The sequence below is a fragment of the Sapajus apella genome, unplaced genomic scaffold (genome assembly GCF_009761245.1).
Source record: "Sapajus apella isolate SASKATOON/1434 unplaced genomic scaffold, GSC_monkey_1.0 scaffold5, whole genome shotgun sequence".
NCBI lineage: Eukaryota > Metazoa > Chordata > Mammalia > Primates > Cebidae > Sapajus > Sapajus apella.
Window position 1 is genome coordinate 39,953,422 of NW_022436945.1, and position 17,538 is coordinate 39,970,959.

A 17,538-nucleotide genomic window follows, 5' to 3' on the forward strand; every position below is an offset into this window, starting at 1 on the left:
GCTCTCTTTCCCTCTTTTATCTTCCTTTCAGCCTGCACATAGGGCTAGAATTCTTCTAACTTAAAAGAAAAAAAAAAAAAGAAAATTCTTCATTCATTCAACCATAGACTACCTATTTGCCTTTCTTCCTATCTCCTTCCATTGTTCACCAAATTTCCTCTTAGAAGTTCAGTAGACGCCTGTCGTCTCCGTTTCTGCAGTGCCCATCCGAGGCCTAATCTCTTGTAGAGCTAGCCCTGCCTTCCCTCCTGTCTCCCAGGCCCCTGTACTAGCCCCGCTGCACTCACACTCGAACATAGGTACATTTCCTCTACTGGAGCTAGTGATACAGTGACACCTGGGATGCCGTTTATCCTCCTTCCTCACTCGTCCTCAGATGCAATCTTCCTCTCCAAAATTGACTGCTAATATTACAGCACGGACACACGTGGAGTGGTTTTAAGGAGTGGAGAGTTTAATGGGTGAGAAAGAAGGAAGACCCTCCCTGTACAGAGACAGAGGGAGGGGGGCTCCAAGCCAAGAGAGGAAACATGTGGGAATTGTCATATTTGGATGGACCCAGTTTCTAATGGCCGGCATTTGCATATTGGAGCTTGCTGGTAAGGCTTTAAGAGCCGGGTTTTTCTGCTAGACAAGGAACGTTTCTGGAGCTGCTTTAAAAGAAACAAAAACTTCCCAAGGACTCCTTTTGCTTTGTATTTGCCTAAAATAATTTTAAATAACTTTTATAATACTAATATTACCTCCTTTGTTCCCTCACCTGGAAATTATCCCCACCCCTGCTGTTTGTCATTCGAGCCTATTACGGCATTTACCACTCTCAATCTCCCGTTATAGCTCCTTTGGAGTATGTCCTGCTTTGTATCTGGCCTGGAGTCTCTGACAGTGTGATCGGTGTCTAAATTGTCCCCGATTTGTCCCAGCACCTAGCACAGTGATGGCATTAAGACGTTATTATTATTATTTTTGAGATGGAATCTCGCTCTGTTGCCCAGGCTGGAGTGCAGTGGTGCGATCTCAGCTCACTTAACCTCTGCCTCCTGGGTTCAAGTGATTCTCCTGCCTAAGCCTCCTGAGTAGGTGGAATTAGAGGCGCGTGCCACCATGCCTGGCTAATTTTTGTATTTTTTTTTTTTTAGTAGAGATGGGGTTTCACCATGTTGGTCAGGCTGGTCTTGAACCCCTGACCTTGTGATCCACCCATCTTGGCCTCCCAAAGTGGTGAGATTCTAGGCATGAGTCACTGCACCTGGCCCTAAGATGTTATTAATTGACCACTTCCTCACTTTATCTGTATTATGAAGATGTCGTCTCTGAAGCTCATGTGAAAAGTGTAAAGCTAATGAACAAGATGAAGACATCCCTTTTTTGTCATGGTTGTCAGAATTGTCAGACTCGCATGGCCTTGGGGTTGGTGAGCATGTTAATCCCTGGGTGTGTGGGGCTATTTGAGAACACTCAGCAGTGTTGGGGCAGGCGAGCCTCAGGCATGCAGGAGGTTGCAAAGGCTCACTTAGTCCTGATTCAACCTGGCTAAGGATGGCAGTACTTATAGGAGAGCTGAAGAGGGACGTCCTCAGCGGGTGGCTGACTGCAGCTTATCTGAATTTCCTTGTGATATTTCATGGTCTATTTTTTTAACCTGATATTGTCATTCCTTGCTGACAGCTGGTTTTTCTGTTTGATTTCTGTCCATGTGCACCAGGTTGGTTTCAAAAGGAACCAACTTTATCCTTCACTTTTTTCTTTTTGGTCTTGAAACGCAACCAATCCAACCAAACTCATGATTTTCCAAAAGTTAGGTGGGTATGATGTCACTTTTGGATGCCAAACACTAAACTTTGTTACCACGGAATAACCCTGTGGAACACTGCCCAGCAGCCGGGGAAGTCATGTCCCCCAGGGGATCATAGCCTTCTTTGTAACACCTATGTGAAGGCATTTTCATTCCCTCCGTGGGCTGCCCTTAAGAAATGGGCTGTGAATTACCCTCTCCTTTCCAATGAATACTACCAAAAGGGCAATATTCTCAGTTTGTCCAGAGCAAACATTTCAGAAGAAAGGCTAGTTTAATGACTTCTTATTTATTTATTTATTTATTTGAGACAGAGTTTTGCTGTATTTACCCAGGCTGGAGTGCAATGGTGTAATTTCGGCTCACTGCAAACTCCACCTCCCAGGTTCAAGCAATTCTCCTGTCTCAGCCTCCTGAGTAGCTAGGATCACGGGCCTGCAGCACCACACCCAGTTAATTTTGTATTTTTAGTAGAGACGGGGTTTCACCATGTTGTCCAGGCTGGTCTCAAACTGCTGACCTCGGGTGATCTGCCCACCTCGGCCTCCCAAAGTGCTGGGATTACAGGTGTGTACAGCATGTCTGGCCATGCTAGTTTAATGACTTCTTAGTTTCACTTTTTAATGCAGAAAAAAATTTTTAGTCCATGATCTGAATATTAACCTTGGTATTTATCGTCAAGAGAGAAAAAAAGGGTGATAAAAATCTGCTTAAGATACTTCCAAGATGAGAATTGTCATTAGGAATCCGTGACATTTCTGGGAGGAAAAGTAAAGATGGTTAGGCTTTTACAAATACAAAGCGACTTTATTTTTTAGAGTAGTTTTAGGTTCACAACACTATTGAGCAGGAAGTAGAGTTCCTACATTTTCCCTAAACCCCTCTCCACCCACAGCCTCCCCAGCTATCAACATCCTGCAGCTGAGTGGTACATTGATTACAATAGATGAAGCAACATTGACACATGATTATCAGCTAAACTCTATAGTCTTTCTTATCCTTCATTCTTCCTGGTGTGTAACCTGTGAGTGTTGACAAATGTATAATAATAAGTATCCACTATTTTACTATCTTTTTTTTTTTTTTTTTTGAGACAATGTTTCACCGTGTTGCCCAGGCAGGAGTGCAGAGGTGAGATCTTGGCTCACTGTAACCTCTGCCACCTAGGTTCAAGCGATTTTTCTGCCTCAGCCTCTCACATAGCTGGGATTACATGCATGTGCCACCATGCCTGGCTAATTTTTGTAGTTTTAGTAGAGAAGAGGTTTCACCATGTTGGCCAGGCTGGTCTTGAATTCCTGAACTCAGATGATCCAGCCGCCTCAGTCTCCCAAAGTGCTAGGATTACAGGCAAGAGCCGCCATGCCCGGCCTATTTTTCTCTCTTCCTGAATAGTTTTACTGCCCGGAAAATCCTCCGCACTTTATCTATTCATTTCTCACCTCCTCCTAACCTTTGGTAACCACTGATCTTTTTAGGGTCTTCATAAACTTGCCTTTTCCAGAATGTCATCTAGTTAGAATCATACTGGATGCTGCCCTTTTGATTGGCCTCTTTCGCTGAGTAAAAGGCTTGAAGTTTCCTATGTGTCTTTTCATGACTTGATCGCTCATCTCTTTTTAGTGCTGAATAAAGTTCCACTGTCTGGATGTTTGTGTGTCCATCCACCTATTCAAAGACTTGGCTGCTTCCAAATTTTGGCAATTATGAATAAAGCTGCTATAAATCAACATGTATAGGGTTTAATTTTGTGTGTAGACATGTTTTAAGCTTTTTTTGGTAAATAAAAATGATTGTTTTTTGAAGCAAGCTTGGCAGACACCGTCTCTGATCCTCCACCATTATAAACAAAGTTTCAGCATAGCAGCAGGATTAAACACTCTGTAGAGGATGGTTCTATGAACTGTGGAGGAGGATACGGAGAAATGGGATACAGAGAATAAGGTGTTCTGACCTTTCATTATGTGGAAAAGAAGGTCAACAGGTCAACTCACTGGAAACATGCCAGCATGTACAAGAGAAATTCTAAAATGAAGAAGTGGAAGTTAAAACTACAAAAAAAAAAAAAATTAAAACACACACATAACCAAAGAGAAGGAAAGAGTAAGAAAAGGTGGGACCTACGTACTTTGAAAGTTAACATCTGGGATGTGGGTGGAGCTGAAAGCCATTATCCTCAGCAAACTAATGCAGAAACAGAGAACGAAACACCGCATGTTCTCACTCATAAGTGGGAGCTGAACAATGAAAACATATAAATACAGAGAGGGGAGCAACACACACTGGGGCCTGTGGGGGGAGTGCTGTCAGGGGAGGGAGAGCATTAGGAAAAATAGCTAGTGCATGCCTGGCTTAATACCTAGGTGATGGATTGATAGGTGCAGCAAACCACCATGGCACGCATTTAGCCATGTAACAAACCTGCACATCCTGCACACGTACCCCAGAACTTAAAAATAAAAATTAAAGAAAAAAGTTGGCATCTATTCTCAAATACGCCGAGCAACAGTGTACACTAAGAGTGCTTGTCTTGGCTTCCTCCCACCCTATCAGTGTCTCTCCCCATCCCTCAGCCTCCTAAGTCCAGGGGGACATACTGTCAGCTCCTGAGCATCACTGCCAAGGAGTGGAAACAGCCTGATAAATCAGCTCACCTGGAGTTAATGAAGCTGTATCTAAATGAATGTACTGTCCTTTGTACTGCACTGAATGGTGGCCCCAAAAGACGTGTTTCTATCTTAACACCTGGAAGACATTAATGTTGCCTTATTAGAAAAGAAAAAGGCTTTTGCAGATATAATTACATTGACAATCCTGAGATAATGAGATCGTCCTGGATTATCTGGATGGCTCCTAAATGCAATGATAAATGTACTTATAAGAGACAAACAGAGGCTGGGCGTGGTGGCTTGTGCCTGTAATTCCAGCACTTTGGGAGGCCGAGGCGGGTGGATCACCTGAGGCCAGGAGTTCGAAACCAGCCTGGCTAACAGGGTGAAACCCTGTCTCTACTAAAAATACAAAAAATTAGCCGAGTGTGGTGGCGAACGCCTGTAATCCCAGCTATTTGGGATGCTGAGGCAGGAGAATCACTTGAACACAGGAGGTGGAGGTTGCAGTGAGCTGAGATCGCTGCTGCACTCCAGCCTGGGCTACAAAGTGAGACTCCATCTCAAAAAAAAGAGAAGGAGACAAACAAAGACAGATAGCAGAAGAGGAAGAGACCAATGTGACCACAGAGGCAGAGGTCAGAGTAAAGCGGTGAGAAGTCCAGGAAAGCTGACAGCCATCAGAAGTTGGAAGAGGCAAAGACTGGCTTTCTTCCTACAGCCTTTAGAGAGAGCAAGGCCCTGCCGACACCTCAATTTCAGGCTTCGGGCCTTCAGAGCTGTGACAGAATACGTTTCTGTTGTTTTAAGCCACCCAGCTTGTAGTAATTTGTATCAGTAATCGCAGGAAACTAATACATCCTCCTAAAGACATTCTTTCTTTCTTTCTTTTTTCTTTTTTTTTGAGACAGTCCTGCTCTGTTGCCAGGTGCCAGGCTGGAGTGCAGTGACAAGAGCTCAGCTCACTGCCACCTCTGCCTTTCGGGGTTCAAGCAATTCTCCTGCCTCTGCTTCCCCAGTAGCTGCACCACAGGCGCACACCACCAAGCCCAGCTAATTTTTGTATTTTTAGTAGAGACAGGGTTTCACCATGTTGGCCAGGATGGTCTCAATCTCTTGACCTCATGATCCGCCAGCCTTGGCCTCCCAAAGTGCTGGAATTACAGGCGTGAGCCACCACGCCCGGCCCTCCTAAAGACATTCTTACTTTAACAAACACAGTATATTAGTTGATAATAATTGTATTTGATATAGTCATTCTTTTTGGCTACCCAGAATCTGAGTCCACTTCCTATGTTTAGGAATGTGTCAGATACAACTGATATAATTTTATTTAAGTACCATTATTCAGTCTATAAGGTTTAGCCTTTCACATTTGGTTGAAGACCTGGGTGAGCTTGAAGTTATACTCACTCTATTCTTTTTCATTATTCTTATCTCCTCCCATCCAACTGAAACTTTTCTGAGTGCAGAAACCTATTCCCCATAAAGTTCAGAAACACATAATAAAAGTAGGTGTGCTGTTAATATTGTTTGACCAGAAAATAGAGAGTCTGTATGTCCTCTGTGACTTAGGAGGCCAATGATGCCCCTAGAAATAAAAATTTCTAATGACTCTCTCTCCTTCTGGTCTCTCCCTCTTCAATCTTTACTTTAGCCAGACTGAATTTTCTCATGTGTACATGCAATGATTCTTAAATATTTTCATTCTTTTCCATAATATACAGGCCAGAGTTGAAAACTCCTTCACAAGGGGTGTGGAAGGGACTCCACCATCTGGCTTCAAACTTCGTTATAGGCTAATCTGTCGCTTTTCCGTTCTCAGCTCCTGTCTCTCACCACATCCCTCCTATACCACAGCCACCCTCAGACTGTGCATGCCTCAGGAGCACCATGTTTTCTCAGGCCACGACTGAAATACTCAGTAACCCCCAACATGCAGACCGCTTCACCTGCAACACACCGTTTCTCCTCCCTCCAATGCATAACTCATTGTGGCAGAGGTGATGCTTCGTATCTAACAAACCCTTTCACTTCCTCCTGAGCACACTGGAAGATCACATTTTCCAGTCCCTGTGCATCCAGCTGGGGTCACAGGTCTAGTTCTGGCCAATGGTATCCTGATGGATGTGATGTGCATCACTTCCTGCCCTGGCTTCTAAAATGCCCCCTGAGGATTCCCTGTGCACTCTCTCCCCGTTCACCATCTGGTGGCTGGTCATTGAAGACTTCAAAGTCCCAGTGGACTGTGGAGCCATGAGATGAAAGGGCCTTGGGTCCCAAAATCAACCTATGGAAGACCACAGGCCTAACACTCAATTAGAAGTGAGAAAGAAACATTTGATTGTGTTAGTCAATAAAATGCAGCGTGTTACAGCACTATCCTATCCCGGCTGATACGTCCATCCTTGAACAGCAGCTGAGTATCACTTTCTGCGAATTGATCTCCTCTTCTAGAAGCTAACCATTCCTTTCTTGGTACTTTCACAGCACATTGTTGTTTTAATAAAAACTTATAAAATTATTTTTAATGATCGAATTAATAGAATAATATTACAGTGCTTGGAAAATAACTTTTAAAAACTCATTTGTAGGCCGGGCGCGGTGGCTCAAGCCTGTAATCCCAGCACTTTGGGAGGCTGAGGCGGGTGGATCACGAGGTCAAGAGATCGAGACCATCCTGGTCAACATGGTGAAACCCCGTCTCTACTAAAAATACAAAACATTAGCTGGGCATGGTGGCGCGTGCCTGTAATCCCAGCTACTCAGGAGGCTGAAGCAGGAGAATTGCCTGAACCCAGGAGGCGGAGGTTGCGGTGAGCCGAGATCGCGCCATTGCACTCCAACCTGGGTAACAAGGGCGAAACTCCGTCTCAAAAAAAAAAAAAAAAAAAAAAAAAAAACTCATTTGTAAGGCTGTCATTTATAATAACTTTAATAATTTTTACATAATTCCTTTCTCTGTTTAATATGCCCATGCTTTTATAGCATATTTTAATTACTGTACTTTTAATTTTTATATATTTTTTCTTTGTTTAGAGTCTCTCTATGTTGGCTAGGCTGGTCTTGAACTCCTGGCCTCAAATGAACCTCCTGTCTTGGCCTCCCAAAGTGCTGGGATTACAGGCTTGAGCCACTGTGCCCAGCCATAGCATATTTTAAAATATAACCTTTATTTCTGTCTCATTTCAAAAATTATTTTAAGGTGGGATAAATTTTGTATAATTTTGTATCTCACTTTTTCTTTTCATATAGTAATATAAGCATCCTTCCACATTGGGAGAAGCTATATAACCATCACTCTTAGTGACTGTATAATATTGCACTGGCTGTAATTTAATTATCCTTCTGTGTGAGGGCAGTTGACTATGTTCATTTTTATTGTAGAGAATACTATCATGAATATCTTTACAAATAAACCTTTTCATATTTTGGTTCATTTTCCTAGGACAGAGTCTCAGAAATGAGTTTACTGGTATGAGTATTTTTATAGGCCTTATATTATTTCCAAATTGTCTATAGAAAAGTTCATATTAATTAATAGTGCCCAGAGCAAAGTGTAAGAATGCTCACATTACTGCACTCCCTCTGATTATTTATACTTCCTTAACTTAAAGATTGAAGTTAATTTATATTCCAATTTACTTTCACCTGATTACCCATTTAGTTAAACTTTTCTCCATATGATGGTTTACTCATATTTTTTATTTGGTTAATTATCTGTTTGGATCTTTTATATCGTTGCCAATTATTAAGCATCAATCTGTTTCTTTTGCCTTTGTTAATAACTTACTTAATAAAGGTATCAACCCTTTGTCTTATAATCCATAGCTGTTAAAATGTACTCATTCAACTAATATTTACTGAGCATTGCTAAGTGTCAGGCACTGTCTAGGTACTGTGGACACATCAGTGAACAAATCAGATAGCAATGTTCCTGACCTCACGTTTCACCTTTCTTATTACGTAGTGATTGTTGTTTGCCTCACTCCCAAGTACAGTGTGAGCATCCAGAGGTCAGGGGTGAGACTGTAGCTTATTTATTTTTATTTTTCCATCATGCTTCATCACCTGCTTATTACATAGAAGATATTCAATGCTGGTTTGTGTATAGCGAGGCCTGCAGTGCAACATATTCAAAACGATGCCTCCAGCTCCCTAACATCTGGGTATATTTTAACTGAATGCTTTGCATCCACTATAACAAACACTGGCTTTCCTATCGCTGCCAATCCAAGAAGAATGCTATCTCCATGATCATTCAACCTCCGCTGCCCATCAGACTCACCTGGGGATAAAGAGACTCACCTGGAGCATTAAAATAACACAAAATGAAAACTTTATTTGTAGCGCCTACCCTCAAAATCTCCACTATTTTTTAAAGTTCTCCAGTGATTTCAACGTGCAGCCAGAATTGAAAACCACTATGGCGCGTGACTCTGATGCTTGAAGGAGGGTCAGGTCCAAGGAACTGGAAGGTGTTTCATGTAGTTGGCAAGAAGCTAAGCTCCTTGCATTCTTTGCCTCTGTTCCCGTCTCTTTACATGCAAAGATCACCCATTCATCCAGATCCTTCTCTTCTGGAGAGTAACGTTAATATGGACAAAGTCCAGAGCTAATATTTGATACGAAGGATTTTTCATTGTTGACACTTGGTATAATCCTGAAAACTACACCCTAATGGAAGCCCACAAGGGCAGGAACTTTGTTCTGTTTCTATCATGTACCTAGAGCCTACTGCCATGTGTAGGGATTCTTGTTACAGTACTTACCCCATCCTGACTAATCTACTTCTTAAATCTTCTGTGATGTGTTCTCCAATTCTCCCAAAATTAAATAAAATTCATCAATGAGGTATTTTTAGCATCTGCCATTCACAGAGACAGAAAACGTTGTGACCCAAGTGGCAGTCACTAGTGAGGATTCTTCTTACTAGAGTCACCTGTGGCAGACAGGCATTATTGGATGGGAAGGCATTGGTGGGTAGGTTCCTAAGTCTGGCAGCAGATGTGAATATGGCAGCTCTGCCACTTCTGGAAGGCTGATCTCATCCACACCAGCTACTGCCAAAGAGGAAACAAGGGCTTTCTGTATGGCCTCACTTAATGCAAAATGGTATCAAATGGGGTCTATTTCACATGGACCATCTGGTTTGAATCCATGCACTGAAAAAGGATAAATAGCAAATCATCTTCCGTCCTCCTCAGAACATCAAAGTCATCGTCATCTTTTCTTCTACCCCTAGATAATGTAAATACCAAAGCAAAGCTCTTTTGTTCTTATTCCCCAGGAATGTTCAGGCCAGGAGGGCTCATTCTAAGTCTGAAAAAAAGCAACTGATACATGAGAGCTTGAAAAATGTTATCTTTAGAAGTCAATCACTCTTGGGTTTTTTGTACATTGTGAGTACTTGTTTAGTTAACACTTACTGGAAATGAAACCTGATAGCATAACTGTGATATATAAATCACAAACACTTTGGAATTCTCTGCTATTTGTATTTGGGATGAGTTTTTTACAGCCTTGTTTCTTTACCATGTAGTAGACAAGAAATGCTTCTAAAATTTTTTTTAACCCAACCGTGTGAAAAATGGTCCAGAGATGAATTTGGCAATCAAGAGGTTATTGTGTTGTTTGACCCTCTGAAAGAGATGTTTGCCACTCTTGGTATCTTTCCCTTGAGGAATCATCTCTTGCAATCAAGGAGAGACTCAGCTCTTGAAAAGGGCCAGGGAGAAATCAGATGGCATCTCATTCCATGCCATAAGAACAAGGGCACCCTTGCCTAAAACATTTAAGTTGCCATCTTAGTTTCTCCAGGAGAAAAGATACCTAGACAAGCCACCATCTTTTCTACTTGTCTTTTTAAGCACACTCTACCATCCCTATAATGTGGTGGGTTAAGGAAGAAATGCATCCTTTACTTCCTGGTCAGATATAATGACATTTAGCCCTCAAATGTTCATGTAAGAAGTTCTGCTCTTCCTCCAACCTGAAAGTACCTTGCAAGACTTTGGACCATTAGGAAATTGAAGAATTTCCCTATTATATCCCAGTATCAGTTGATGTCTTCCAATACATCTCAAGAGAATGTCAAACTATTCCTACTGAAACGAATGATACTTAAAAGGGGGCATTTGGATGGAACATAGTAGGAAGTAGCAAGCTGCTTTAGGGGAGAGGCAGGGTTATCTTGGATTTATAGGTCTTGCAAATATTTATTCAAGGTGCTAAAAAGTAGCATCTCTCCTTCTTAAAATTATTGGCCCAAGTAGGCTTATGCCATTACTTTGTAAGTAAATATTGCTGCAACATTCTAAACAGATTTATTAAGCCTGTCACCAGCAGCCAAATATTTATGTAAGCTCCGTGGGTTGAAAAGGTAGTTTAAAAAGACTGTTTTAACCACAGCTTTGTAAATGTTTAAGGTAACATCCTGTCTCTTTGAAACCATCCCACCTAGCCATATCATCATATTTCTAATAAAAGACAACATGTTCAAAGTGATGCATTATTTCCTGCTGTTCAAGTTAGGTTTCTGTCTGTCCTTTCATCACAGCTAAACATAAAAAGAAAAAAAAAAAAAAAAAAAATATATATATATATATATATATATAATTCAGAGAGATCCTTTAATTAAATACCTGGGAAGAAGTCACTGAAAATGTTACCAGTGGTAGTTGAGAGAAAGGAAGAAAATATAGCTCTTGTGGCAGATGTAATTAAGAGGGAATAATTTAAAATAGTGTCATGAAGTCTTACTTAGAACACACAGATGTTTAATAGCTGTGTTCATTTTTCAATCAACCTATTTTGCTTTAGATGTATGTCAATAACTACTAATGAATTTTGGTCGCCAAGTCCAGTCTGGTTGCGAGAATAAACTGTGTGTGTGTGTGTGTGTGTGTGTGTGTACCTGTGTGTGTGTGTGTGTGTGTGTGTGTGTGTGTGTATGTGTGTGTACCTGAGTGAATTTTGAGTTTTGCTCAGTTCTAATCAGTCCCACTTGCTAGTGGTCCTTTTGGTCTCTACATCAGACATGATATATGTCGGGACCCTTTCGGTTTCAAGTGACAGAAACCTTTTTTTTTTTTAGACAGAGTCTCGCTTTGTTGCCCAGGTTGGAGTGCAGTGGCACAATCTCAGCTCACTGCAACCCTCTGCCTACTGAGTTCAAGCAATTCTCCTGCCTCCCAGATAGCTGGGATTACAGGCAGGTGCCACCATGCCTGGCTAATTTTTGTATTTTTTAGTAAAGATGGAGTTTCACCGTGTTGATCAGGCTGTTCTTGACCTCCTGACCCAGGTGATCCACCTACCTCAGTCTCCCAAGGTGCTGGGATTATAGGCATGAGCCACCTTGCCCAGCCAAAAAAAGTCAAATTTAAATTAACTTAAACAATAAGGTACAGGTTTTGGCTTATCTAATGGAAAGAGCCAGGAGATACATCTTCATGTACAGTTGGATTCAGGTGCTCAAATGTGTTGCCAAAATCCTTTGCTCTACTTTTCTTTATTTTGGCTTCACTCCCAGGTGGCTTTAGCTTCTGTAGTGGCCATGATAAGCCCCAGAATCTCCTCACTTTTATTCTACCAGCTGACCACACTACAGAGAGAGGCGTGGTCTAGACGGTGACACACGGCTTTTCTTAACAATTGTGGTGACTTTATGTGGCTTAACCTAGAACCGGGGGTAGCATATGGTGATTGGGGTCAGCTGTTTTTTAGCCCCATCAATTGAAAGAGAGGAACTTGGGATTACTCAGGGAAAAAAATCTGAGTGAAGTAGCAAAAGAAGGAGTTTGATAAATGGTGAAAATGGATTCATGCCTTCTACAGTATGCACAGTCACAAGAGACCAACGTTCAGGTTCTAACGATGACGCTAGGATACATGTGTTGAAAGAATGCCAAGAGGCCAGAACCCAACTGCAAAGCTGGTGTGAGTGTCACAGCCAGGACCTCATTTAATGCAGAATTAAAAGGATGGGGGAGATAAGCAGACACTCAGGTGTGTATAAGTTTACAAAATATCCATCACTAAACCAGATCTTCCCAAATGTGTTAGCATCTTGATATTGATTAACTCAATGGCATAATTGAGGACCAGGAAGTTTATCCAAAATGTGGGCTCTGCTAAGTGCTTGTAAAAGTGCAAATTACTGGGCCCTGGACCTCTTTGTCATGCTACCAGGAAATAGAGTATCTGCATTTTAATATGTTCCCTAGGAGATTTTTTAATAAACTGGCATCTTGATAAAATTGAATAATTTTGGACTATAGGATACATGTTTCCATTTCATTTTATTTGGCATTTCCTCAGTACTTGGTGGGTGCTGAATGCATAAGAGGCAATGGCCCCATGTTATAATTAGAAAATAGACAAGTATTTTTTATAATAGGGTTAGTATGGTGCATTGAATTATTGGCCTCAGCTTTGCACCTCTAGAGCTGCATCCTTGCCTTTGACCTTATATTGGCAGAGAGTACTACTCTGCCTCTTGGCTTTGCATTTGGTCATGTGACTTGCTTTGGCCAATGAAATGTTGACAGATGTAGCAGTATATCATATGAGCATAGACCCAAGAGATCTTCCATATCTCCATGCGTCCTGTTTCACTTCCCCCAAAGCCCTGAGAGGAGCTTGCCCTGAATAGTTGCTGCCTTTATTCTGGGTCCAAAGTGAACACATTTGAAGCAGAGTTTCCCAAATAAGTTCAAATGGACCCATAGCTTGAAGCAGAGCCGCCCCCACAAGCCAAACCTGGTTCAACCAACCCCAGATTCATGAGAAGCAGCAGTCGTTTTAAGTCACTAAGTTTGAGGGTAGTTTGTGGCACAACGTCATTGTACTAACAGCATCTAACTAGTACAGTGAGGGGTTGGAAATATCTTTGGGGGATTGGTTTGGTTTGCTTAGGGGTTAATGTCTTGTCTTGGGGGTTGATGTTTGGTTTGTTTGGGGTTTGTATTGAAGAAAGCAATTTGTAGAGTAAGCAGCTGCAACCTCCTTAGGAGGGATCTTTCTGGGTCCCTGGTATGTGGCGCTAGCTCTGTGGGAATCCAGAGGAGATGACGAGGAAACTGGTGTTTATTATTAGTACTGTCACCAGCAGCAACACATACGGGTGCTCCTACCATGTGCCAAGTGCTGGGTGGGGATTACAAGAGGAATAGGCATCTCTGGAGTTTGGGCTTTAGAGATGCTTACAGTCTTATTGCAAGACCATTCCTGGATTTCATTAGAATTATCTGAATAGCTTGACCCAGACTGGCCAGATTTCTTATAGGGCTTGCTATTTGAGAAGTTAGATCCTTAAAGGAAAAATATTCTCCCTGATCCTACCCACCATTCTAATCTTTACACCCAATAAGACTTCTCTAAAGAGATTTCTGAGGAGCCAGAAGTTGGATGGATTAACTTGTAGTTAGTGAACTGCAGAAATCTCTTCTCACTGGCGGTTCCTGAGAGTTTCAGAATAGCAAAGCTGGAATTTCACTTGATGTACTAAGCACAATCAAAAATCCATTACCTCCCTGATGCCGTTTCTTCTCCTTTTTGGTTGAGACTGCTACCCAAGACCAGCTACGTAATTTGTGGGGCTCAGTGCAAAATGAAATTCAGGGCCCATTCAAAAATTACTCAGAATTTCAAGACAGCAAGCACAGAACATTAAAACAGATGTGGACCCTTCTGAGCATGGGGCCCATTGTGACTGCATGAGTCTCATGCCCAGGAAGCTGGCTCTGCTGCCACCTGGGGGGTAGTGCCAATAGCTGATGTCTACACATACGTAAGAGGAAGCACCAGCAAAGGTTCTAGTCCTGGGTGGATTTGAGCAGATGGCCTGGCAGACATTCATTCAAAAACCTCTCATGGTGCTGATCCCTTCCAGCCCTGCCATCAAGAAGAGTGGTTAAATCAAACAGAGGCCAACTCCATGTAGAATCAGTTGCTGTCCCCTGCTCAGCCTACTCCAGTTGCTGAAGGACAGGGTGGACACACCAGTAACCGGGAAACGTTCTGCAATTCCAGCAGCCCTCTGGCTAGACTTTTTCTCCAGTCATTCAGAAAACATTTGTCTGTGAGTCACCCGAAGTGCTTCAAATGCAGTCCAGACTTGCCCATGGACTTGAGTGATTACAGCTGTATCGTACAGGTTGCATAAGGGAACTGCAGGAGACTGTGTTGCCATGAGGGCCACTGCCCAGGGCTCAGGTGAGCATGGAAACACTAGTGCCAGACTCCACCATGGTGAGAGAATTGCCCTGGTGCCGCAGAAGCTCCAGGGCCTCCCAGATGCACTATCACCACTCATCACGTGCAGACATTTGGCAGACAGGCCTTCCTTTGAAGTCCCGGCAAAGTGATGATGAGCTCTCCTGCTAAGAAACATGTGGCTGGCAACAGGAGGAAGAGTAAAGTGGTGGTCCCTTCTATCCCCACAAATGTTTAGAAGTTGGCATTTCTCTTTCTGCAGTGTTAGAGCTTCTGCTACTGATGCAAAGAGTTAAAAGCTGACCTGCTCCTCTGTCATCTTTGAAAAACTCAGGACACTGCTTAAGGCCAAGGTGAAATTATCTATTTTTGTGTGCTCCTGATTTCCCTTAAAGAAAAAAATAAAAAGGAATGATTTGGCTAAGGATGGACATGACTAAAGACGGATATGGTCTAAATCAGTGGTTCTCAAAATGTGGTTCCCAGATCTGCAGCATCAGTAATCTCTTAAAAATATAGATTCTTTCACTTGAACCCGGGAAGCAAAGGTTGTAGTGAGCCAGGACCAAGCCAGGCACTCCAGCCTGGGCAACAGAGTGAGACTCCATCTCAACAAATATATAGGGAAATAGATATATAGAGATTCTAGAATCTGCTCAGATCTACCAAAGCAGAAATCATGAGGGCAGGACCCAGCAGTCTATGTCTAACAATCCTCCCAGGTGATTCTGATACGCCACTGGTCTGAATAGCAGATCCTCATGGCCTGTATATTCATTTGCCGTGGCTGTCTTAATAGAATACTGCAAACTGGTGGCTTAAACAACATAAATTTACTTTCTCACAGTTCTGGAGGCTGGAAATCCAAATCAAGATGCCAGTAGGTTTGGTTTCTAGTGAGGTCTCTTTCCTTGGCTTGCAGACAGCCGCCTTCTCACTGTGTCTTCATGTGGCTTTTTCTCTGCATGCAAGGACTCCTGGTGTCTCTTCCTTTTCTTATATAGACACCAGTCATGTTGGATTAAGGCTCTACCTTAATGACCTCGTGTAACCTTAATCACCTCCTTAACAACCCTGTCACTAAATATAGTCACCCTGGGTGTTAGGGCTTCAACATATAAATTTGGTGGGAAGCATAATTTGATCCCTAACAGCCTGACACTATCACCACCAGTTTTCAACATTAAGCCTTCCAAGGACTATAACAGTAATAACGCACATTAATTTGGCACTTCTATTTGCCGGATCTATGCTAAATGCTTTTACAGGTACAATCACCTGACTATTATCCCTGCTTGCCATTTGGAAAAGAAGCTGATCATGTTATCTGCCAAAGCTCACAGCTGATGATAAAACCAGGCTCTAAACACAGGACATCTGATGACAAACTCAGACTCCCGAAGTGCTGGGATTACAGGTGTGAGCCACTGTACCCGGCCTCCAGTTAGAATTTTTGATGTTGAATTCATTCCATTGCACATATCATACACACACACACACACACACACACACACACGCACACACACGCACACACACACACACACACCCCTCTCTTTTTCCACAAGAACAAGGAAGTTCAAAAAGGCAGGTTGGTGCTACATGGTTCAAAGATGCTGTCGTTTCATAATAGCTGGAGAAAGGCAGGTCTACCCAGAATGAAGCAAATACTAAGGTTATTTCTTGGGTTCTCTAGAGAACGATCATGGCCATATGTCAAGAATCTGTCATTAAGGAGGTAACACATGCCACGTACACAGAAGACGAGGGGATGTACTTGGGAATAGAAACCCAGGCTGAAAACTCAGTGTGATCCATGTGGGGGCCAAGTGTCCATCTTGTAATAGATGATCAATTATGTCATGATTTTTAGTGGCCATTTTGTGGGGTCTCACAGTGTCCTCAGAACCATCAGAATGTACAAGTAGTATTTTCAAATAATAAGCATTTCCATCACCGGAGTGGAATTTCTTACACTCTCAAAATATGATTGGGTTGCCTTCTCCTAAAAGACTATTCTCCACAGAATAGATATTTTTTGTAGTCACAGGACCCAAATTTTCTAATAGAACCTGTTTTCTAACAGCATCTCTATTTCAAGACCGTGGAAAGATGTGTGTAATGGAGCAGAATCAATATCATCTATGACCTTACTGATTAGTATCGGATGCTAGGTTGCCTTTCACTGTGCTTGGGGATTGTTTAGAGAACTTATAGTAGCCAGCTCTTGAAACACTTTATACATTTTAGGACTAAACATTTTTAGATTGTACACACAGTCCTAAAACAAAGGAAAACCTATTGCTTAAACAATGTCTTAAGTTTAGTATAATGCTACACCTTATGTATTATTTAAGTACAAACTAAGAAATGCCAAATACAGAACCTCAAATAAGATGGAAGTTTCTTTCCTTCTGATGTGAGAGTCTGGTGTGAAGCAGGTAGTCTTGGGTGGGTAGATGGTTCTGATCCACCAGCTCATCCAGGTACCCAGACTTGGGATCTCTACCCTCCTCAGTGTGTGGCTTCCATTTCTGGGTGTAAAAATGCTGCCCCAGATGCCACTGCTACCAATTCCCAATGGCTGGGAGATAACCCAGATGTTGTATGCATCACTCCCTTTCACGTTCTATTGTCCCAAATGTGATCACAAGGCCACGCGCCGCTGCAAATAAGACTGTGTGATATGGTCTATCACCGGGTACCCAAATACCCAGCTGAAACACATGAGTTCTGCTACTAAATGAAAAATCAGGCCAGGTGCGGTGGCTCACACCTGTAATCCCAGTAGTAGGGGAGGCTGAGGCAGGCAGATCACTTGAGGTCAGGAGTTCAAGACCAGCCTGGCCAATATGGTGAAACCTGTCTCTACTAAAAATGCAAAAATTAGCCAGGCATGGTGGTGGGCACCTGTAATCC